A 25,306-nucleotide genomic window follows, 5' to 3' on the forward strand; every position below is an offset into this window, starting at 1 on the left:
AATCCAGGATTCTCTCTTATCATAGTTGTTTCTATCTTTCTCCCTCTCCCTTCCTCTCTGAAATAAATAAAAACATTTTATAAGAAAGATACATGGAAGTTCTTTGGAACAGGTAGACCTACCTTCTCCTCAGTACCCCCAAGGAGGGAATCCAGAGGCTCTGTATTAGCCTTTTGACCAGACCCATGTGATAAAGCATATTACTGATAACCCTGGGCTGGTAATTTAAATGAGAATTTCTAGAGCTGGTGAGTTAGTTCAAGGTGAACATTTAAATCTAGGACTCTGGATACATGTGTTGTCGGCTGTGCCAGTGAAGGTGAGGCAAAGATCCACTCCTCTGGCAGGGGCTCTCTTTCCTCATTCATCTCTTGTCCGTCTCATTTTAAATTGGCCCTGTGGGACCCCTCAGAAAAAGTAACTGCTACATAGACATTTGGAATTCAGGCATACATAGGCATACCTGAAGGCTGTACGAGGTTGGTTATAGAATTGAGAGACACCAGAGTGCTAAGAGACTAGTGAGAAAAAGTTTGCCATGGAACGAATAGAAATCTGGCCAGGGTGCAGGGATCCAGGTCATAGTCGTTTGGTATATAACCTGGCAGCTAACATTGAAACCTATACTTACCTAGACATCTTGCTGGCTAATGTGTGCCCATGGAGAGAAATGGATGGCGTGTGTGAAATTACAGAGCTGTCTCTTGTCCTGGCCAGTTTTCTCAGTGGTTAGAGCATCAGCCCTCAGACCAATGGGTCACGGTTTGATTCCTAATCAAGGGCGTGTACGTTGGTTGCAGGTTCGAACACCAGCCCAACTGGCACATGTGAAGGAGGCAACAGTTGATGTGTCTCTCTCACATCGATCTTTTTCTCTCTCCCCCTCCTCCCTCTCTTCTACTCTCTAAAAATCAATGGGAAAAATATCCTCGGGTGACGATGAAAAAAAAAAGAAGTTAAAGAGATGTCTCAAATTCTGTATCCATTAGGTCCCAAGTTACCTTTTGTGTTATCTCATTCTCCTTCCTTCTCCTCAGTTTTGCATAAACAGAAATATTCTCTTTAACTCCCTGGTCTGCAGGCATAAGAAGGGACCAGCACTGTCCTGGACAGACTGGATTTCAGGTGGTGGTGGTAGCTTGGCTGTTAGAAAGAAGCTTAAGGACCACTGAAGTGGTGAGGGAGGTACATTCCTTTGGTGATTTCCAAAAATACTTAACAGAGGAACATTTCACAAAGAATTTGATCTCCTATTTGAGTATGGGGGCTCAGAACATTAGCTGTAGGTCTCTAATAATGAATTTTTCTAACTCTGAAAATTTAATTTCTACTAGAAAGATTACTTATTTTTCAGATCACACAAGATTCGGACATAATTGTCAGTGTGACTTCATATTTAAAGCTTGGCAACATTTGGAGAGTTTTGGTTAAAACGTCCAATAACAAAGCAATTTAAAAGTCAAGAAAAGTATAGAAAAAAATTCTAAATGTGTTAATTTCTCAATTACACAAGATTACCTAATACGAAACATCTATATGTATAAAAGCCTAAGCAACCGTTCAACCATTCGACCAGTAGCTATGACACGCACTGACCACAAGGGGGAAGATGCTCTGACCGGTAGGTTAGGTTGCTGGCCCTGGGTTAGCTTGCTGCTGGAGCCCTGTCAGTCCCGAATCTGGTTCATCCGAACCCAAGACCCAGAAAGGAGGGAGGAGGGAGCCCGATTTCTCTCAGAATTGGCCGTGAGTTAGCTTGCTGCAATATTAAAATATTTCTTGTAATTAATTTCCTTTCAATGTCATGAATTCATGACCTGGGCCACTAGTCTAATATAAAAATGGAAGTAAATGCCCTGGTAAAAGAAATACATATTTGTTTAATCCAGTAAGAGTAGGACAGGCTATCTAATTAATGATATTAAAAATGAGCCACCAACCAGAAGTAAATGAAAATGGACCACATTTCACAGTATACATGATAATAAATTTTAGGTGGAATAAAAATGGAAATGTTAGAAATAATTTTAAAAATCTTTCAAACAAAATCTTAGAACTCTGCAAGTATAAGGGAGTAAAGGAAAACTTCTGAATCAGCTATAAAAATCCAGATGCTTTAAAAGTAAAGACAGGCAATTAAGTAAAACTATAATTATATACATCACATTTTTGAATGACAAATTATACTCTAAAGAAAGGAATAAGAGAGAGATAGAAAAGAGCTGTTTGCAATGCTGATGGCAGATGAAAGGCTATTATTTAATGTACAGAGGCCTTACATACTGACAAGGAAAAGCCAACCCGTAGAAGTGGCAGAGACTGTGAACACGGTGGGAAGAAGAGCAAGTCCAAACGGCCAACCAAACGAAAGAGTCTCACCTTCTCCAAATAGGAGCGTCAACATTAAAGTCGCACATAGCTGTCTCTTATATCCATCGGCCCGACCAGAATTTAAATAGAACTATTAGAAGGAGAATGTGGAGAATAGATATTCTCTCATATTGCTGATGGAAGCATGAACTGTTTTCCACTTTTTTTTAAAGAGTTTGGCAACATCTATTAAAATTTAAAAATGCATATGTCATTCAAACAAGGGGTTCCACAACTGAAACATAGCCCATAAAAATAAACATACAACATGTAAGGACATATGCAAAAGAATGTTGCTCTTAACATTCAATTGCAAACAAAGTAATGCTATTCACAGGGGAAAGGCTGAGTGTATGTTGAAATATAGAAAAGAATTTGAAAGAATGAAGTGGAATTGTTCTGGTCATTCCATGATTATAGGATTACTAGAGGCCCGGTACATGAAATTCATGTGGGGGGCGGGGGGTGAGGGGGTGTCCCTCAGCCCAGCCTGCACCCTCTCCAATCTGGGACTCCTTGATGGATGTCCGACTGCCCGTTTAGGCCCAATCAGTCGGACATCCCTCTCACAATCCAGGACTGCTGGCTTCCAACTGCTTGCCTGCCTGCCTGCCTGATTGACCATAACTGCTGCTGCCTGCCAGCCTGATCACCCCCTAACCACTCCCCTGCCAGCTTGATTGCCCTTAATTGCCCTCCCCTGCCAGCCTGGTTGCCCCTGTCCTCCCCTGCTCGCCCGGTAACCCCTAACTGCCCTCCCTTGCCAGCCTGGTCTCCCCTAACTGCCCTCTTCTGCTGGCCTGGTTGCCCCCAACTGCCCTCCCCTGCAGCCCTGGTTGCCCCTAACTATCCTCCCCTGCAGGCCTGGTCACCCCCAACTGCCCTCCCCTGCTGGTCTGGTCACCCCAACTGCCCTCCCCTGTAGGCCTGGTCACCCCTAACTGCCCTCCCCTGCAGGTCTGGTCCCCCCCAAACTGCCCTCCCCTGCAGGTCTGGTTCCCCCCAACTGCCCTCCCCTGCTGGCCCCGTCCCCCCCAACTGCCCTCCCCTGCAGTCCTGATCACCCACAACTGCCCTCACCTGCCAGCCATCTTGTGGTGGCCATCTTGTGTCCACATGGGGGCAGCCATCTTTGACCACTGGGGGCAGCTATCTTGTGTGTTGGAGTGATGGTCAATTTGCATATTACTCTTTTATTAGATAGGATAAGAGTATGGGGAAAATATGGAAGAATTAGATTTGTGACATGGTTCCCCTTGGAGTGAACAAGTATATGGGGTGGGGTGTTCTTGTGAAGATAAGGAGTTATTATGCTGAAAACTGAATGCATGTGGTAATAATTTTAAACTAATGGATATTAATATTCTTATAAATGCATGTGCATATGTATCTGTACAAACATGTATGACAGAATGACCTCAAACATGTTAGCAAGCATGGGGTGCCTCAGATTGGTGGGAGACCAAATGACTTTTGATTTCTTCTTTATATTTGAATGTCCCCTTAGAGTTATTTACAGTGAGCAAGCATTATTTGTATAAACAACCCTATTTTCACTGTTAGAAAGAAAAGAATGACCTGTCATTTGTTGAGCAATGTTTATCACACTTTATACTGGTCATAGGAAGTCAACGTATAATACTCATGTCAGAAGTGGCTTTTTATTTTTTGTTTCTACTCCTTAGACTACGTTTTTCAATTATGATGATTTGATCTGTATGTTTCACAGGTCCCCATGCATGCTCACTGGAAAAATAAAATGGTAGTTTAAGTGGAACTGAGAAAAGAGCTTATTCTAAGTAGGTGTGTTTATATGTGTGAAAGTAATTGAAACCTAAGCTTTGTCTACACAATACTATGGAAATAAAAAATTGTGGGCTTTGAGTTCTTGCCCTGACATTAGTCAGAGAAATATAGATTCTAAGTTTCTTTCATAAAAAGCCTTTTCAAATCCAAAGCACCTTGGTTGGTAAAGATAAAAAGATAAGGCAAGCAAGACCGAAAGATACTTACCACAGAAGTCAAAGAGCTGGTGTCACAGAGGCCTTTTGTGACGGAACCGGGTGAGTGAGTCTGGGTTCCCCACGCAGCAGAGTCCATGGGAGATTGCCACACAAACACGGATTCACTGTAAGGAACTGGGTATAGGGTTCACAGAGGCTGCCGCACAAGGTCTGCCGTCAGCAAGCTGGAGACCCAGCGGTGCTGATGGTGTAAGTCAGCTGAGCCCTAAGACAGAGAATGCTGTGCCCAGCGCTGAGGTGGCCCAGCAGCAGACCCTCCCTAACACCTGCTTTTCTACGGAGGCTTCCAGAAGGTTGCATGAGGCCTGTTCCCATGGGGAGGGCATCTTCTTTGTCTGCTGATTCAAACATTAATGTCATCCAGAAACATGGCCTCAGGGTCTCCCAGAGTAATTTTAAACCAAATACCTGGGTAACCCTGTGGCCCAGTCAACTTGGCACATCAAATTCCCCATCTCACCAAGAAGGCTCAGGGCTCCAGCTTTAGGTGGCTTCCATGTAAATCTTGGTCCCACCTATTTACTGTGTGATCTTCCATAAATTACTTGATCTCTTTACTTCTCAGTTTTCTCATCTATAAAATGTGAGGATTAAATGAGAGGGTTCATAGACTATCACCTGGCTTTTTCTAGCCACATAACATATGCCAACGTTATCATTATCATTATCATCATCATTATTATTACTCTGATGCTTATCTCTTGTCATTTAGAATATCCTTATCCTACAATTATGCACAAGAAACAAAGCTTGGAACTGTAGTTTAATCACTAAAGTTATAAATTACAATTTTTATAAGAAGTGATATTTCTGTACCTAAGCTATGTAATGTATTTTGTCTAATTGAATTTGCTTACTTATAGTCTAACGTGAGCTCATTATTTTTATATATGGTTACTCCACCAGCATATATAGTGTAGAAAATTCTGCTGGTTAGAAAAGCTCAGATCCACTGGGTCTAGCTTTCTTCTTCCCCAAATGATTCAGACCCTAATCTGACAGGCAGCCTGGTTTTCAATACTAGTCATGGGGGGAGGGGAGTACAAAACAACAGATGGAGTCAGAAGAAATTCAATTATTTGGCTTAATTATTGTCACTGTGATGCAATACTAAAATACTGTCGATTTAATGTAATGATGCTCAATGTCGAGACTATAAATGTACCCGCAATTTCATTTATAACTTCAATGGGGAAAAAAGACAAAGGGGATGTCTGTAATACTTTCAAAAATAAAGATAAATTTAAAAATAATCAAAGAGAGGCTCTGAAATCAGATCATGTGGGTTCAAGTCTTGGTTTCTTTCAACTGCCAACTAGTGACATAAGGCAAATTATTAACTTCTAATCCTTCCTTTTCTTATCTGTAAAATGGGAATAATAATACATTCATCATGTTGTAATTTTTAAATAAAATAATTCATGGAAGGACTTTGAACAGTGGCTGTAACACTCAAATGTCTTCATTTTACCTATTAGTAATATATTATTGATGTTATTATTCCTCTAACCTCATATTCCTTCAGATTTGTGTATCTAATTGCCTCCTAAATATGTCTACTTTTATGCCCTATAGGCAGTTCAGATTCAGTGTGTCTAAAAGTAACATATTCCCCCCTAGCCGGCGTGGCTCAGTGGTTGAGCATTGACCTATGAACCAGGAGGTCATGGTTTGATTACCCTCAGGGCACATGCCCTGTTGCAGGCTCAGTAGGGGGCGTGCAGGAGGCAGTCCATCAGTGATTCTCTCTCTTCCTCTCCCTTTCTCTCTGAAATCAATAAAAACATTAAAAATAAAAATATTCCCTCTCCTCTTCTTTTCCTCATTTTTGTTACCAAACCAGAAACCCAGACATCTTTCAGTCTCCTTTACAATCACCAGCTAGTTGCCAAGCAACACTCTTATTGCCATATAGTTTCCTTAAATCTTTTGCTAATCCCTTTCCCAAGTCACTGCCTGGATCCCATCTGCAGGTCAAATGTTCGGGCCTGACTCTAGTCTGGGAGTCCTCGAGACACCCCCATGGTATTGTCACACCTGAAATGGCTGGGCCCACAGACTCAGGACTGGGCCAAACTCTGAACTGACACCTTGTCTTTAACGTGGTGTCTCTTTCCTGCCACGGCCAATGGGGCAGCCGTGGGGCCACCGGGGACCTTCGGACACACAGTGATGGTTCTCGTTCTCTTTGTCCAACTACCACCTGCTTCCTCTAAAGCTCAGTCCAAGCACTGATGCCCCTGGGGAGCCTTTGAAATTACTGGCATTGGTGTTCCATTTCTCTTCTCGGTGTGTCCAGAGTGTCTTGTGGAAATGTTTATCAGAGAATCTGTGGTGCATTTGAAAACAAGGGCGGTGGCTCTTACGATCTGTGTCTGAAAGATGGTCAGTGCTGAGCAGTCTTCCCAGGGAGGAAGAGAAACCAGGACAAGCATGACCTCGGAGGCTTTCTCCGGAAGGGGCAGGAAAGTTCCATTCCCATCTTCCTACCGTAGAGAGGCGGGTCGTGTGCTATTGATAGCAAGGGAAGGAAGAGCTGCGTTGGCCTTCCTGTAAACTTGAGCACTGCCTGATAATTGGAGAACTCGTGCAGCTTAAAGAAAAACCATAATTTCAAAAACATGTTTGTGTTCATAAAGGTGGATGTGCTGGGCCAGTGGCTCTTTCATATATAAGATCCATTTATGCCTTTTTGTTTATGGATTGTCATCTCTACATAAGGAACTTAGGTTGCTTTATTAACACAGCTAAACAGTATTTACAGTATTCCCATAAAATGATTGCTTTCGACTGTATTTCAGTAATGTGCATATTATGAGAGAGAAGGAAATGGGGTTTATTTTTCAAATTTCACTCCACTCGAGACGTTAGGATTTATATAAACTAAAGGATAAACAGAAACTTGGATTGGTACGCTTTTATTATCGGTTCTTATTAATTTACTTGGGAATGTATATAATTAGACTTCCACAATTAACTTGGAGACTTACAATCTTGCTTTATATTACTTACCTGTATAAAGATATACTTGCTAAAGGATTGACTTTTTGGCTTAGAAAATAAAGAGTAACCACAAGATTTTTTTTACCCATAAATTGGAGTGATTTCACCAAATAATACTGTCTTTTTTATAGGAACCCAGGTTAGGATCCTTTAGGAAAACTTTCTTCCCTGGACAAGGGAAGGAATGATGATTAAGGCACAAACCAGCCCCTCCCCCGCCCCCCGCCCCCCACAGTAATCTCTCCGTCTTCCTTGGGTTAGACGTCTCTAGCTGTTCGTCAGGGTCCTTTGAAGTTCATCACTTTCTCTGAAGGTGATTTTCCTTATTCCCCATCTCATGTCACTAAATGTGAAATCTGCCCTGGAATTAGATGAAAACGAGGTTTCCCTTCGGACCCAGAGAACAGCATGTGCTGGTAGATTCTGCCTTCCCGTATTCCATAGGAGCAGACTGATACTGGCATTAGTTGTTGGTTCCTGTACATACCTTCTTTGTTAGGTACAAGAGTATACCCCTGGTGCTCTTTGTGGCAATGCTACTGGATGACACTTTTTATCACTTCAGTGTCTAGTCCGAGTCCAACAATAAAACTGCCTTCAGGATTAAACAGATGCCTCTCTGAGCAGAGAGTAATAGTGTATGGAGTTATTATGTGGCAGGAACACCAAAAGAAAACTAAAGAACGCTAAAACAATTTTTCTGTAGGAGCTTGAAAACTGAACTATAGTTTATAGGTAAAAATCTTCTGTGCAATAGAGTGTGGAGGAAAAAAAGCCAACTATCTGCAGAGTAATGGCCCCAAAGAACGTCACACACGTTGAGCTCCCACTTCACAAAGAGGGAGCAATGGGATTGGCAGGTATTTGGCTCAAATACCCTATGGATGAGTTTAAAACATACTTTACTGTATTGATTTATTACTAAAAAGCCTTTTTCCTCCTAACATTTTTTAGCATACATTTATTTTCATTTGTTTTGTTAGGTTTCGGCTTTTAATGTAAATCCAGTCAACAGTTCAGCAACCAAACAGTAACGTGCCTTCACCTCCCCGGCACAGGTACTTGCTCTTTATCAAGGTGTGAGTGCTCGTGAGCAGTGCTGAGGCTCACTTCCGCTTTCTCCTCCCAGAAGGCGGGAGCTACTGATGCCCCCCTCCTGGGCTCTTCCACCCCCTGCCCCTGTGACTGACTCCATCCTGGGGCGGCAAGTGAGGGGTCAGGCTGGTAAAGTCGGGGAGAAAAACCTGCAGAGCCCACCGTTTCCATCCTTGTTGCCTTAGGGAGCAGGGTCCTTGCGGGAAGGTGTTGTCCTCCAGCGAGGGCCCTCATGCGGGAATGATGGCCAGCGTGCAGAGATGGGGGACGGGGCTAACCTGCCCAGGTCTGGGGCTGACGCACCCACAGCCACCTGCTCTATCAGCAATAAGGAGGAGAAGGGGGTGCTGCCTGAAGCCAAGGCTTTCTCCTCCTCAGTTGGACCAGAACCTGTGTGACATGCTCTATGAGTCTTTTACTGGATGGTCCCAGGTGGACGTGGCCCAGGAGGACGGAGAAATCAAACAGGAATGGAATTTCCTGAGCAAAGGGTGCCTGTGGCCGCGGCTGGGGGCTGCAGGGTGGGGACAGGCATTTGGACTCGTGGTCAATAGAAGCTTCTCTGGGAGAAGAAACCGTCCTGAGCAAAGGCTGTGATCCAGCCGCCTGACCCTGTCCTTCCTGGTGACTGCACTCCTGGTGGGGCTGAGGAACAACAGCCATGTTGTATGTGGATCCATGAGGGCGAAGAGAGCGGAGCGAATGGGTCTGTGATGGTGCCTCGTGGGGAGACTCAGAGGCCTCAGCGAGAAGACCGTGATGCGGAGGTTAACTTACAGGCTGCACACCCCCAGGGAGACTGCTCCTAAGACAGTTATTCTGGGGTGACTTCAGGGTCGTTTTGACCAGAAAGAGCAACGATTGTCTTAAGAGATTTGAATAATTGCTAAGCCCCTTTTACAGGAAAGTAATTCGTATGTAACTTCAAGTATCATTGCTTGAGGAATACTTTAGAAACCATCATATAAAATGTATTTTTGGTCACAGATGATAACTGTAGAGGTAAAGTTTAGCTTTTATAACTGATAAAACAATTTTAAAAGATTACTGTTAGATTGAAGACACAACCAAGTTCTCAGACTTCATTGACCTTTATGAATGTGCCCGCATCACCAGTTTGGGAGACAGTAGACGAGGTGAATTTCAAAAACTTCTTCTGGGTCATGTATTTCCCTGACAACGTAGTGAAAGAGCGAATGGGCAGGCAGTGACGGATGAGTGCATAGTTTAAACAGCAAAGCTCTTTCTAATGATGTGGGGGTTTTTATCTTCATTTAGTCATAGAGTGGCATTTCTAGTTTGAGGACTTACATGCTGTGTGAGTGAATATTTATTAAGATTGTACTGCCTATCAAATGTTGGCAACAGGCCTGGAAAAAGGTCAGGCAAGTTAGAAATAATGGTGCTCTCAAGTTCTTATTAACTCTCTTAGCAAAATAGCGGTGTCAGCGACGATACTGGGAGAATTGGAGGTCAAGTGAATGGTACCGATCACCCTGGAAAACACCGCCACACAGCAGTGAGTTCGGGGACGTTGTGGACAGCACATTCGAATGGGAGTGTTCCTGGGAGTAGCGCTAACTGTGTGTGAATGACACTGGTCTCTCTGGCACAGTAAGTGGTAGAGTGGAATGACAGGCTGCTAAGGAGACTCTTAACAGAACTAGGTGAGCACGAGACAGTTTGGAAATCGGGTTGGTCAGCCCTGTTGAGGAGAAAAAGAAAAAGAAATAAAGGAAATTAGTAACTGAAACTTGCCCCAAACAGACATCAGAAACATAGAGAATTTGCCATAAGACCTTGAGAATGAAAAGAAGAACACGAGAGAAATTAAACTTAGAACCACACTCGTATTGCACCCCACAGTGGGGCTGGAGCTGGAGAGACATTGAAGGGATGAAGCGTGATCCACAGTATATTAATGGAATAAGACACTGGAGCGGGTGGCATTATCACCTCCGAGATAAAACCAGAACACCCGAGCATTTTAGCAGAGCACAGGTGCCTGTTCATTGTACCTGCTACTTACCGCCAACAGGTACAATTGCATATGGGATGGCTCCTCAATTTGGGGGCAGAGGGGAATATTGGAAAGTTTCCAGTGAGAGAGACCAGGCTAACAATGACATAAAATGTACCTTCCACCTTATCGCTCATTTAAAGTGTGAGCCAGGATTCATAAATAGTCAGTAGTTAGTGAGTTTCTTTATCCATTCTGCTTCAGTGAACATAGAAATATTTATACGCCTGCAGGATTGCCCCGGTCCTTAGTGTCCCTAACCTGTCTTATAATTAAGAGCTTATGCTCATTAACTTAATTTTTCTGCTCTACAGATTTTATAGAATCTAAATTGATTATTTTAATACCGATTTTACTTTTCTCATTTCACTAACCATGTGCATAGTACATATTTCAATAAACATTTAAAAAGTGTAGTATATATCACTTTCCCTTTCTTCTGACAAGGCTATTTCAGCTGCTGAGTTTAAAACTGTATAAAACATTTGTACTAGTAACAATAACTACCATTTATTTGGGGCTTAACTCTATGCAGGGACTTTACATACATGACTTCTAATTCTCAAAATAACATTGCAACACAGTGTTATTCCTAGTTTAGAGGCAATTGCTAGCTGCCTGTGAGTGTGCAGCTTCAGAGGTCTAACACTGTATTACGTTCTCCTCTCTACCCCGTGCCCTTCATCCTGGAGCAGAACGGTGGGTTTGAGCAGAGCAGCAATGCATGGCATAGAGCAAGAGATTTGTGAGGGGTTGACCTTCCACAGGTGCAGGGGCTGGTCCACCACGGCGTGCCAGGCTGCGTATCCATGCCTGGCGTTGGACCTGAAGCCAGTGGCCAGGCAGTTGGGAGCGGGAAACGAATGGGAGGTGCAGTTGAGCAAGAATTACCTGGAACTCACGAGGAGGAGATGAATTGCACTTTGATAAATCGGTACCTGCATCTGACTTGTACCACCAGCAAGCCTTCGATTCCAGGGCTGCCAGTGAGTGTGGAAGAAGCTGGAATACATGTTTCTAAAGCTGCCTGTGCCTGTGGGGCAGGATTGGGAGAAGCGAAAGGAAGAGATCTGTTTTTATATAATTTTATTTTTAATATATTTTCATGGATTTCAGAGAAGAAGGAAGAGGGAGAGAGAGATAGAAACATCCATGATGAGAGAGAATCATGGATCGGCTGCACTCCCCACACTGAGGATGGAGCCCATAATCCGGACATGTGTCCTGACCGGAAATCGAACCATGACTTCCTGGTTCATAGGTCGACGCTCAAACACTGAGCCGTGCCCGCAGGCCGAAAGGAAAAGATCTTAAGGCAGCTGGCCTTGCTGCTGGCCCGGTTGCACCTCGAAGCCCACAAAACAAGCAGGCGGGTCTGTGATGGCTCCTGTGAGCGTCAATGAAGCAAGAGTCTGCACTCTCCCCTGAGTGAACCTGAGGCTCTGGTCCTCCTGCCTCCCGAGCCTCCTGCACACTGCCCTGGGGCCAGTCCTGACCCAGAACCACTCGGGCCTCAAGTCTGAGAAACAGAAAGTCCAGAGCAGCTAAGTTGACCCAGTACAAACCCCACATTTTACTTGTAGACATGGCTGATTTTCTAGCAAGAAATAAAAAATGTGGAAACATGTTTTTTAAAAAAGATACTTTGAATTTTCATGCATTTATCTTTCTTACCCCATATATTCATAGTTGCGGTGTCTCGATCTATTAGGCAAACAGGTATATACGGTAATATTTGTCAGGAGAGGAAGAGAAAGATGAACATTTACTGTTTACAAGGTTGTTTGTTTATTTTGCATAAGGGAAGCCAAAATGATGAAATCCATGGACAATTCTGTCCACAGCGTTTTGTGACTTAAGCACGAGGTGTCAGTAATTCCCAGGAGTTCTGGGAGAGTGGAGATAGTGATAACGCATCGTTAGGAAGAGCGAGGGGGCAGTGTGTGTTCTGTGCTGGTTCCCGGCCCCAAGTACGAGCAGGAAGTTTCTGTAGGCGTCAAAGAGCCCTAGTGAAAACATTTTAGAAATGACATTTTCAGCACAAAGAAATGCATCTAATCACTTTTTTAAAAAGGCATTTAATGTGTCTACAAAAAGCACATTACAATGATGAATCTATCCTTGCACATTTTAAAGCTTTCCAGATTTTTAAAGTGATTCTAAGACCTTATTCATTCCTTTAATTGCTATGAGTAAAATTGCTGAGTCAGGGTGTGAATATTTTTAAACTTTCAGTAAAGAATTAGCAAAATATTGTATTAATTTACACTCTCGTCAGTGATACATGTATCTGTTTATCTACGTCAGTGCTGGGAATTAACCTATCACAAATACTTGAAACATGTAGGGAAAGGCATTTATCTCAATTTTAATTTTTTTATTTCAACCTTGTGATAGTTTCTCTGTACATGTCTGCCCAAATGTCCCTCTTCTTATAAAGACATCAGCCATTGAATTCAGGGCGCAATCTAATCCAGTGGCGGGGGAAGGGGCCTTAGTGAATTATCAAAACTCCCTTAGGAGTTGCTCCCATCGGCTACTTTTTGGTGAGATGATATCACGTTTCTAATATCGTTAGATTCATGTGTCAGTTCGCATCGCAGCCAGCTCTCCCCGATGCCTTGTTTATTTTTTATTTGCTCATAATAAGTCCCTCTTCGTGGTGTACAGTTCTGTGAAAAAATGCACAGTCATAAATCCACCAGCACAGACCAGTGGTTCTCAACCTTCCTAAGGCCGCGACCCTTTAATACAGCTCCTCATGTTGTGGGGACCCCCAACCATAAAATCATTTTCATTGCTACTTCATAACTGTCATTTTGCTCCTGTGATGCATCGTCATGTAAATATCTGTGTTTCCCGATGGTCTTAGGCGACCCTGCTAGAGGTTCTCCACCTGTGGGTTGCGTTCACCTCATTTGATGAATTCCATAGTGTCTTTATTTTTATTGCTGTGTGCTGTTCATTACGTTTTCTCTTTAAATTTTTGAAGTTACAGTTTACATCCAATATGACTTTATATTGGTTTCAGGTGTACAGCATAGTGATTAGACATTCATATACTTCACAGAGTGAGCCTTCCCTTAAGTCTAGTATCACCTGGCACCACACATAGTCATTGAATATGATTGCCTATGTTCCCTGTGCTGCCCTTACATCCCTGTCACTATGGTGTAATGGTCCACTCGTGCTTCCTCATCCCTTCACCTTTGTCCGTAGCCCCGCGACCCCGCCCTGATGGCAGCCATCACTTTGTTCTCTGGATCTGTGAGTCTGTTTCTGTTTTGTTTGTTCATTCATTTTGTTCTTTAGATTCCACATGTAGGTGAAATCATGCAGTATCTGTCTGTCTCTGTCTGACTTATATTACATAGATAACACTCTCCAGGTCTACACCTGTCAGAATGGCTGTCCTCAGTAAATCAGCATGTATCAAGGATGCAGAGAAAAGGGAACCCGTGTGCACTGGTGGGATTGTGAATTGGTGCAGCCACAATGGAAAACAATATGGGGGTCCTCAAAAATTAAAAATAGAACTACCTTACGACCCAGCAATCCCACTTCTGCATGTTTATCTGAAAAATGATCCAAAACACTAATTCAAAAATATATATGCACCCCTAGGTCCCCTATGTTCATTGCAGCATTCTTCCATTATGTTGATGAAGTAGTTTATTTTCCTGTTCAAGGGTATCTCAATTATTTCAGGTTCTTGGAGGTTATAAGTAGAACTGCTATAAGCATTTATGTGCATATTTTATATAAATACATTTTCAATTAACTTTGGTAAATCTAGGAGTGGGATTGCTGGTCTTTTCCTTGCTTACTACCTTCCTATCCAGCTATCCTTTATTCCTGAGAATTTTCTCTAGACACACACAGCACTAACAGAAACAGCAGCACTTTGAGTAGCAGTGGCCAGAAATCTGGTCTGCAATCTCTTTTTATCAGAATAATCTAAGTTAAAAAAGGAGCAATTATTTCAACCAAAATTTATCCCTAATCACAACTGCTACTAAACTGTTACTCTCTCATTGATACTAACAGTGAGTGTGAGTTTGAGGTGGGATTTATCAAATCAAACAAACAAACAAAAATGTGGTGAGAATTTAATATCTTCTTTTTTATTTTATAAGAAAAATATATATCTGTATATTGTATTCAGTGACAGTTTAAAATTAAAATCTTATTAATAGAAGATAAATATTACTTATTAATAGCACAGTCCATGTGGTTAGAAATACATATTGAACCACAATATAATTGAGTAATTTATTTTGAGAATTTATTGAGAGACTACCTTTGGGGATTTACGAACTGATTCATTACTAATATTATTTCCATGTACCACTGTGGAAAGTCTTAAATATCTGTTGATCTGGTTAACTTCAAATGTGCCCTTAGAGTAAGAAACCAGGATCTGACGTCAGACCTCCTTAGTCTCTTTCTTTCTCTGCCCTCCTTTCTTTTTCCCTCCCTCCCTCCCTTCCTTCCTTTCTCCCTCCCTCCATACTTCTTTCCTTCCCTCCCTCTCTTTCTCTCTCTCCCTCCCCCCCTCCTTCTCTTCCTTGATTCTCCACTTCTCATTTGCCTTCTCTCTTTCTTTACCCTCACCCACATATAGCATTTACTATTTTCCAGGAACTGTTCTGAATTTTTATCATCTTAACTCATTTAATCCATATAAAGACCTTGTTGGGTAGGTACTGTCATTAGTTTCATCTTGTAGATAAGAAGCCTGGCCCTGGGGTGGTTAGGGAACTTCTCTGAGGCAGGGGTTTACCTTATTTTCTCATTTTGAGTGTGTTTTCTTGCTCCTTGTTCTAAGAGTCTTGATGGCAGGAGTGGAGTCCCAGCCCCCTCTGCACTCCTAATCGTCCTAGTGAAGCACTTCATGAACGTCAGAGCTCGGTAGATACCAGGCTATAGGAAACAACGGGAGAGGAAGCTTAGTAAGTGGGGATGACCTTTCTCTCCTGAGGCACCGATGCTTTACTGTTTCATCAGATTTCACCTTCTAAGGGAGACAAATGATTGCCAATATGAACTCATATAAATATGATACAGAAGAACGTGAAGAACATGGCAGATGGAGCCATTGACTTTTAGAATTAGGAGGAGCCTTGGAAATAGTGTCCAGTTCTCCTTCCAACAATGACGAATCGGCCCGGAGGTGCCGTGGTGTACCCAGGGTCACGCAGATTCACTCAGCGTCCCCAGCGATGGGGTGTGGTGCCCACACTGCCTTTCCCTGAGCCTTCGCTGAAAGCTCCGAGTGTGGCCCCCACTCTGAACGTTCCGATCCCCAGGTAAAGCTGCAGAGTTAGCGTGACAGCATCAGGGGGGCCCCTTAAGCATCTCCAGGTTTCCTGCTTGGAGCGCTGATTTTAGGCCTGGGCCATGCTGTGTGAATTGTCCCCAGCACAGCCAGATGCTCTTCTCGGTGGGTGACAACCCTTTCCAAGGAAATGGAACTTACAGGCAAGAAGATGCCCCATACACATCCATGGGACAGCATGTTATCCATCGCAGGAAAGGCAGTATGTTTAACGGATAACCTCTCTCCCTGTGAGGCCCCTCTCTGCTTCTGTGTCTTTGTTTGGAGCTCTGTTTTTTTCTGATTCTTCTAACTACCCCCCGCCCTTACTTTTAAACATCCTATAGAGTTACTACTACCCACTTCCAATTATATTCCCTGAATGATAGTCCCCCTTCTCAGTTCAATTAGTAGAGAGATATTCCAGGACAGCTGTTTGTTGACATGAAGGAGCCCACCAGGACCACTGTCATTCTGCCCTAAAATACAAGCTAAACATTGTCCAAAGGTCTTCTCCCACAGCCGTGGTGATTCTTACAGGGCCCGGCACCTCTGTTCAGTGACTTCTGCACCAATCATCTGTGGGTCAGAATTTCCGGTAAAAGACCCCCCACCCTCAGGAAGGAGTTTTTCTGTGTAAAAACCCACTATCGCAGCATGCCAGGCCATCCGACGGCAAGGCTAGTTTTTATAGTGCTCCAGGTGTAGAAGTAAATGGAGAGCTTTATATTGGGTTCCATTTAAAACATTGTCATTTAAGTCGACCCTTTTCATCTGAAGGAGTTGTGCGTTAGCGTACATAGGGTTCCAATTTTAGATCCTTCTTCATCTGGGATTACAAAAGAATCTATCTTAGAAATCTCTCTGAGACCAGGCACCTCCCACATCACTGTGTTTTGTTCTGAAACCTATTGGCATGATGTTATATTAAATGTGACCAGCATATGAAAATATATAATGCTTAAATATTCAAAGGCAGGAAATATCTCACTTAGAAGAAATACTGTCTGAATAATTGACACAAACCCAGGTCCTGACCACAGCATTGCAAATCACTGTCCCAAGGTCACTCAGGGCGGCTAATTCTTTAAAAATAGAAAGCTGTTTTAATCACATCTAGATGTTTCTATTTTTAAATTCTTGGCACACTTCAGTAGGAGATTTTTATCTCCAAAAAGAAGACAGACATTGCCTTCAGCCCGCAGTGCTTGAGCCCCAGGGAAGCAACACGGGTGTGATATGGACCGGCGTGCGATTGCTCTGTGATGCTCTGAGAACAAGTGTGTGGAGAAGCGTTGGCCGGTGGGTCATGTGGCGCTGCGGGTTTGCAGTGGTGTGCTGAGCATGCAGTAAAGATGAACTGTACAAGGCACTTATGGGTATTACCAATAAAATAATTCAGCACCGTGCAGATCTCATAGTGACTTATCTTTAAACGGTGTAATGGCTGAGACCAGAAAGGAAATAACGCTTACCCTCAGAAGGGTGGTGTGGACTAGTGACTGACGGTGCTTTCGGGATTTGGGAGGAATTCTTGGTGAGTCAGTACTTTTAAATGTTGCAGGTCACAGGCAGCCAAGTGGCTCAGATGGGTGGTGAGCACAGCCAGTGAGCAGGCAGGTTTCTGACTGAGCGAGTACTATCACTTCTCATCATTCCCCTCACTTGTACGCATCTTAGAACGAGAAAATAATAGGCTTTGCCTTGGGCGTTCTATTATAAAAAGCTATTTACAAGTATTTAAGATGGAAAACTTTATAAGACACACGAACAATACTTCCTGTCATCTCAGGAGAGTCAGCACTCACGGATTCTGTTTAATGTTGTTATGCATCAATAAGATTTTGATGTTTTACAATAAACTCAAAGTAGAATCTCTTTTCAGCTGGCGAACGAAAATGTAATTCCAGTAAATAAAAATTCAATTTTAAAAATGGTTTAGTGGTCAGTTATTTATATTTTACACCTCAAAGCTTGTTTATGAATATTTCTTCTGGGACTCACCATTCACCGAGACGCACAAGGCCAGCCCAGCTGCAGAATGCAGGGATTGCTCCCGCTCCTTTAACACAAGAAACCAGGTGCTCACAAAGCTACCGGCAGAGCTGGGAGCAGGCATTTAGGTAGAGCCTGCAGGGAACATTTTATTTATTATTTCTTTTGTTAATCCTCACCCAAGGGTATTTTTCCATTGATGTTTAGAGAGAGTGGAAAGGAGAGGGAGAGACAGAGAGAGAAACATCGATGTGAGAGAAACACATCGGTTGGTTGCCTCCTGCATGGGCCCCAACCAGGGCTGGGCATGGAACCTGCCATCTAGGTACGTGCCCTTGACCGGAATCGAACCCGAGACCCTTCAGTCCATAGGCCGACGCTAGCCACTGAGCACACTGCCTAGTGCAGGGAGAATTTAAGCTCAAGAACCCAGAGCTAACCTTCCATGGAAACCTCATGCCTCCCACCAGGTAGCTCCTGGCTGGCCTGCTGAGTCCAGGATCTCCGGGCCTGGCGGCAAACTGGGGTCCTGGAGCCACGATGGACCCCTGGTTCTCTCCTGTCTTCTCTGACTTTGTGTTTCTAGTCGCCGCCAAGGGGTCTCACAAACGCTGGGGAGTGACGCCTGGTCTGTAGCCTCCCGGCTCTTTCTGTCCCTCCCTGCAGAGCGGTGCTGCCCCTGCTGCTGTGCTCAGTGCCCCGCTCTGACGGGCACAGTCATGCTGACAGGGATGCCACCGCTTTCCCAGCCCCACAGGGCAGCTGCCCCTCCGGTGCTGCATCTGAAACCGCGCCTCTCCCTCAGCCTAGTGGGTGTGGCAGCAATTTGCTGGTGCCTCTTTATGTTCTTATTGACTTCAGAGAGGAAGGGAGAGGGAGAGAGAGAGAGAAACATCAATGCTGAGAGAGAATCATTGACCAGCTTCCTTCTGCACGACCCACACTGGCGATCGAGCCCGCAACCCAGGCATGTGCCCTGACAGGGAATCCAACCGTGACCTCCTGGTTCCTGGGTCGATGCTCAACCCCTGAGCCACGCTGGCCGGGCGCTCGTGCTGATCTAAAGTCCTGAGGGTGCGGCTAAATGTGCGAATCCAGTGATATGCTTCACCCAGCCAGTACTCTGGCAGCCTGCTGAGGATTAGTGTACTTGAAACGTGTTAGTCATTTGCTAAACTGGCATTGTTAAAAATTGCATTGCATAAACTTACAATTACACAAGGTGCCCGTCGGAGCTGGGGTGAGGCCCCAGCAGCATCTCATTCTAGAACATCTGATTGCAGGCGCAGTAGACGTAATAGCCTGAAGAGCATCAATAACAGGGACGTGCACAAGGAAGTTAGAAGCGGGTGAGTTTTGAGTGTTTATAACATTTGTGTCTGCGATTCCTGTACGGTGCTGAGGATTTGGATGGAGTGCGTGTGCCTGTGCCCTGACTGGCAAGCTCTCCCTCCGTTCAAACTCTAGCCCTTGCCCTCTTCCTCAGACTCGGGCAAACGGTCCTTCCCGCTGTCTTACCAGACAACCACCCCCCGTCTGTTTCTTGGCTCCTCGCTGTGCGAGCTTCGGAAAGTAGTTTTGAAATCACATTTTCCTCTAAGTACACAGACCTGAGTCTCTAAAGGAATTTGTACGTAACATTTTTATGCATATGTGTGTTTGGGGGTTTTATCCTTCGATTACTTTAACTAGATGAATGAGCCCAGGTGAGGCTGTTTGCTCGCTGCTCTGCAGAGGGGATGGAAATTGTAACGGCAAGGCTACATTGCCTTCTCCGTGTTGTTGCTTCTTAGAATAGCTCTGTTACTTGCAGAATTCACAGTACACAGAACACATCGTACCCATTGGGACAAAAGTTCACAGGCGAGGCGCCTTGCCTTCCGCCTGCACGTCCTCATTCTCTGGGCCCTGGGAAAGGGCCCCAGGCTGGTGGCGCCTGGCATCCCTCTGGCTCTCAAGCTCGCGTTATACCTGGCTGGGGGCCAGCCCTGTCTCGTCTGGGCACCGAGGTCTCTGAGTTATGTGCATGGCAGTGAGGCAACCTGTTAGAATCGGGTTTGTTTAATACCGATGGGGCAAGGCCCTGCATGAGTAATGGTGGGGTCCCCACATTCTCACGCCTTTCCCGGGCAGCCTACTTTTTTATTTCAAATTAAGTAACTAGAGGCTCCATTCTTCATGGACTAAAAGGTCTACACTGTCCCCAATATTTCTGACGTTCTCAAGAGAATTCCCAGATTTCCTTAGAGGAAGCGTTCTATGACTTGCTCTGATTTCCTGCTCCTCCTTCACCTCATTGAGCTTCACCCATCTGTTCCCTGAAGCAGACGTGGTCTGTCTATCCATCTACTCCACGAGGGACAGAGAAAGACTCCCTCTCCGTCCCTCCCTGAGGCACCAACAAGGGAGTTGAACAGACTTGCTGGAGTTAGGGGATAATGGAACATCACACTGCAGAATAGCCAGCTTAACCCCAGTTTCAGACACCCCTAAGGCCACTCGTGGGGGGTTCCAAAGCACCCCGTCTTCTTCAGCTCCTCTGCTTCGCTAATTCACTTCTTTCTTTCTTTCTTTTTGTTTTTTAACATATTTTTATTGATTTCAGGGAGGAAGGGAGAAGGAGAAAGAAATAGAAACACCAATGATGAGAGAGAGTCAACTGATCGGCTGCCTCCTGCACGGTCCACACTGCAGATGGAGCCCACAACCTGGGCATGTGCTGTGACCAGGAATCGAACCCTGACCTCCTGGTTCATAGGTTGACGCTAAACCACTGAGGCACGCCAGCTGGGCTAATTCACATCTCTCTTCCAGGCCCAGGGCCTTGCTCTGCCTCCTGCCTGCCTCCCCTTGTTAAGGGAAACAACTCCTGGGAAACCAAACACATCATCCAACTGTTCACTAGCCCCCCTTTTAGTTATGATTGTTTAAAGTAATTTGGCACTATTTTATTCATCACTCTTTTTAAAACTCAGCCTATGCCTGTATGTGCTGGTGTGTGGACTGGTGTGTTTCTTGATTTCTGGTCCTTGAATTACCAGAGACGCTTTAATACATTTTCCAAATCAGAACAACATCCCTCTTCCTGCCACACCCAAACCCAAATGTGTCAGTGACTGGGCGTTTCATGCCTCTTTTCCCTGGTGCTCAGGTGTGTGTAAGCCTGGTTCCGGTTATGTTCTAGCCCCAGGAAACTTCTGCTTGGAGATAAGAGCTCTTTTAAGTGCTTAGATAGAACCTGGCTTTTAGTGTGTGGTTCATGCTGCATCGGAACATCCGAGTGTGCCTTTGTTAGCGGAGGCCTTTGTTATCTGGGTGAGTAACGCCACATAGCAGGGAACACTGGGGAAGTCGGAAACCTCTCTGGCCTGGTAATGGCCACATAATTTAACGTCAGCCAGGCAGTTTCACGGAAAGATTTCAGTCTCTCTGGAATTACCTCTGTGCTTTGGACAGGGGCACGGATTCTGAGCGGATCAAATGATTTTGTCTCTCCCTCGGATTTCTCCCAGGGGCAGGTGCCCCTCACACAGGCTGGGAAGACTGAATATAGGAAATGTGATTCTAGAAAGTCAGGTGGGGCTGAGGGTCACCCTTGGAGAAAGCCTCTTTAATTATAGTAGAATCGGCCTTCAGGAAGTACAATCTATTGTAATTTTCTCTCACACCCCACGAATGCCTTTCAGAGTGAATTCTGTCTCAAGGATCTCCTTTATGCAGAAGCAACAAGAAAAGAATAATGTCACCACCTTATTCACGTCCTTTATCACATTTATTTCTATTTATTTGTATGAGATCATGGTCTTTGTTTAATTTGGGGGGAAATATGCTAGGTATGGATATGAATGGCAAGGGGAATGTTAAGGGTCAAGAAGGGGACCTGTCTTTTGAGTAAAAGGTTTATGTGAGGCTAATGCTGGGTAACGGTGAATGCGCACAGTAGGCCCGGATCATGGGGGACTTTGAACATCTGTGCAGACTTGAGCCGTTGGGCAGAGGCTCACGATCCTAGAGACGGACTCCTTCCTGCATCTTGGTGTCATGGCCATGTACGCTCAGGAAGAGGGCAGTTGGCTTATGGAAAAGAATGAGGAAGGTCTCATTTATTAGAAAACATTTCTTTGGCCCTTCCAGTATTCTCAGTGGGTACAGCATCGGCCCATACACCTAATGGTTGTGGCTTCAATTCCGGGTCAAGGACACCTTCCTGGGTTTCGGGTTCACTTCCAGCCCCTGGTCAGGGTGCGTGCAGGAGGCAACCAGTATATGTGTCTCTCCCACTCATTCTCCCTCCCTCTCTCTCTCCCTCTGTCACTCATATTGATCACCATCTCTCCCTCCCTACTTCCCTCCCTCTCTCTCTCCCTCTCTCACTCACATTGATCACCCTCTCTCCCTCCCTACTTTCCACCTTCCCTCTCTCCCTCCCTACTTTCCACCTTCCCTCTCTCCCTCCCTCCTTTCTACTCTCTCTGAAAAGCAATGGAAAAATATCCTCAGGTGAGGGTCTAAAAAATGTTATTTGAAGTCTTAAGAAATTTACTAATTAAAAAAATAATAGAACTATAGAGCTAAAAATGCATGCTTATCCTTTGCCTTTCAATAGAATTCCACAGAAAACTAGTTCCTTATTGAATACAGTGATAGTTTCATGGTTAAGTAAGTTTGGGATAGTGGATCCAAGAATTAATTCCCTTTCTAAACTTTGTTTAGTTAATTGGTCTTTTAACTGTAGGGCTTCTCAAAGCTGCTACATGGCGGTTTATATTGTAAATCCCCAAGAGGGAAACTGAGTAAGCAGATTTCCCAGATCCTATGTTGAGAGCACGAAGGCTGTTCAGGGCGGGCAGGAAGCAGGCTGGCGCCGCTAAGGACAGTCCCTTTGGGATTAAGCAACTTGAGTTCAAAGCCTGCCTTCACGCTGTGATCTGATCCAAGCAGTTTCTCACTTCCCAGCTGTCAGTGTTTGTGGGTGAGGGCCAGAGGTCTTGCCCCATCTCCATGCCCTTCTCCACCTACAGGAAATGGTAACGAGGAGAGCAGGGCTCCCACTGGACCCTTCCTTAGATACAACATTTCTCAGCACGTGGTCACACCGACACATCAGGTGGTGGTAGGTGTGATGGCGCCGTGAACATCTGACCATTAGCCGCCTCCACAGCCGTGCCTGGGGCGGGCCCTTGGAAACAGGGGTGCTCTTCCGGGCCCACGCACCTGGCAGAGTCCTGCTTCGTGGGTGACATAAGAGCTCGTTTGGTCCTAAGCCCGGGACCCCCACAGGACACAGGCCCTGGCAGGGCTGGACGTGCAGGCGTTCACTGGGAGACACACATGCGAAGGGGGCAGCAGGATCGGGTGGGGGCGACCTGGCACCGCTCAGGGCTGCCAGCAACAGGCTCCTGAGGCCCCTGGGAGCCCTGGACGCCCAGACACTGCCCCCGCGCCACCAGGTACAGTCCCCGACATCACTGGTTCACAACTCCTGCAGCATCATTTGCACCCATCAGCGGACTGCCCCGCGCTGGTCGGGATGCACCTGTCCAGGTCTGGAGGTGGCTCTGAGGTGGCACTCAGCCATGAGCCCTTCACGTGCCCAGTGACAGCCTGTGAGTGTGATCCCTAACGAAGGCGCCTCAGATACCAAGGCGCTGCTTTGAAGGCATCGATCAGGTGCAGACATACACGGTGCTGTCCAGGCCAAAACGTGATTAAAGTAAATTGGGGATAATGTAATGTCTCCCCACTTAGGAGCTGTGCGCATTGGGGCGATACCCTTAACCCCCTGGGGCACTAGCACGCTCCTTTGAAGATGGGGATAATGGTAGTTCTTACTCCACTGGATTGTGGCTGAGTGCTTCACAAAGGGCATGGTGGGGAAGGGCTCTTGGCAAAAGTCGCCAGTTATTTTATTTTTTGCAAGTGAAGGAACATGGAACTGGGGTAAACTGCAAAATCAGTTACCGGGCTTGGTGGGAGAGAGAGAGAACATCCATGCTATGGCCAGCGATGGTCTGAACAATGTTTATTTGCCATGTCTGTTGTCAGGGGGATTAGCGTTCTTAGTCATGCTTCTTAGAATGTCAATTAATCAGTTGATTTCCATGTGGGTGAAATCTGTCTCATGGTGAGATTGGAAATTTGGATTTGGAACAAACAGGAGAAATATATTTTTGTATTATTATATTCCTAATTCAGAGATTTTGAATGTCTGTCTGGGTGGCAGCAGATGACGGAGGATAAGAGAGAGATGTGCAGCTGGGAAAGAAGTTAGAAAGGGACATGGAAACATACCAGAAAAATGTGGCCTACAAATCTAGCTTTGAACACACATGCTGTGCTACGTGCTGAGAATCATACGTCAGCTAACTTTCACAATAATCCGCGTTTTATAATTTCTGTAATGTATCGTTACAAGAAAGTGCATTTAGCATGGCCCTTTTGAGAATGAATTATTCTTTGGAATCTAGATAGAAACATTCTTCAAATTTCTAAATTCAGTGATTTGTTTGTTAATAAAGTAATTCATTGAGTGAATGTGCTGTCTTAAGATGGCGATGGGTTACTGATTTCAGCAAATACTAGGTATATTATTTTATGTCGGGCCAATATATTTCGTTACAATACTGGTGTGTCTTGTGTCTGGAATTGTACTTTGAAAAGGATCTTCTTATAGAACCATTACAAAGTCTAATAATGGCTGTTGAATTATAATGGAAGTCGTGCTGATAATGTGACTTATCTCTCTTAATGGCTTTACGTGTTCTTTAATCTCACAACCCACTCTGTGTATATCGTATTATTTGGGCATAATATCTCAATTGTAGTGACCTCAATATCCCCTAATGTAGCGCTGCGTAGAGTATCATCATCATCATTATGTGATTACCTATTTCACACCTTCTTTAAATAGTTTGGTTGTATTATAATATCCCGTTGGTATTAGGTTCCCATTATTATAATTTCATTTTGACAACTAGTACTATATCCAATGTAAAACATTTCATTTGTCTGATTGTATAAATTTCAATTCAATTATACTTGGTTGATTTATAATCGTAAGAACGCTAGTTAATGCCAGTAACACTTTTTATCAAGTTTAAAGTTAATTATTATTTTGATATTTGATAGTTTGAGGGAAAGTTTTTTGTTGGCAAACATTGCTTCCTTGCTTAGATGTGAAAAAACACACACAAATGATAAAGGGTGTATGGTCCTGCTAAGTATTTGCATATTATATATAGAATATATACCTGCAGATATATTCATGCAGCACAAATGTATGACATTATATATCTGTTTCTCTTTTATTAGCAATAACTCTCAAAGTTTGTCATTGACTCATTTTAATGCTGTGAGTTTGTATTGAAGTCTACATTCTACATTATGGAGAAGGAAGCTTTATGTCCGTTATGATTTACTACTCTATCTTTCTGTCCACTGTTGGAATCAGTACAATGAGCACCAAAGCAAAGACACACAAAA

Source organism: Plecotus auritus (assembly GCF_963455305.1).
Source record: "Plecotus auritus genome assembly, chromosome: 5".
Classification (NCBI taxonomy): domain Eukaryota; kingdom Metazoa; phylum Chordata; class Mammalia; order Chiroptera; family Vespertilionidae; genus Plecotus; species Plecotus auritus.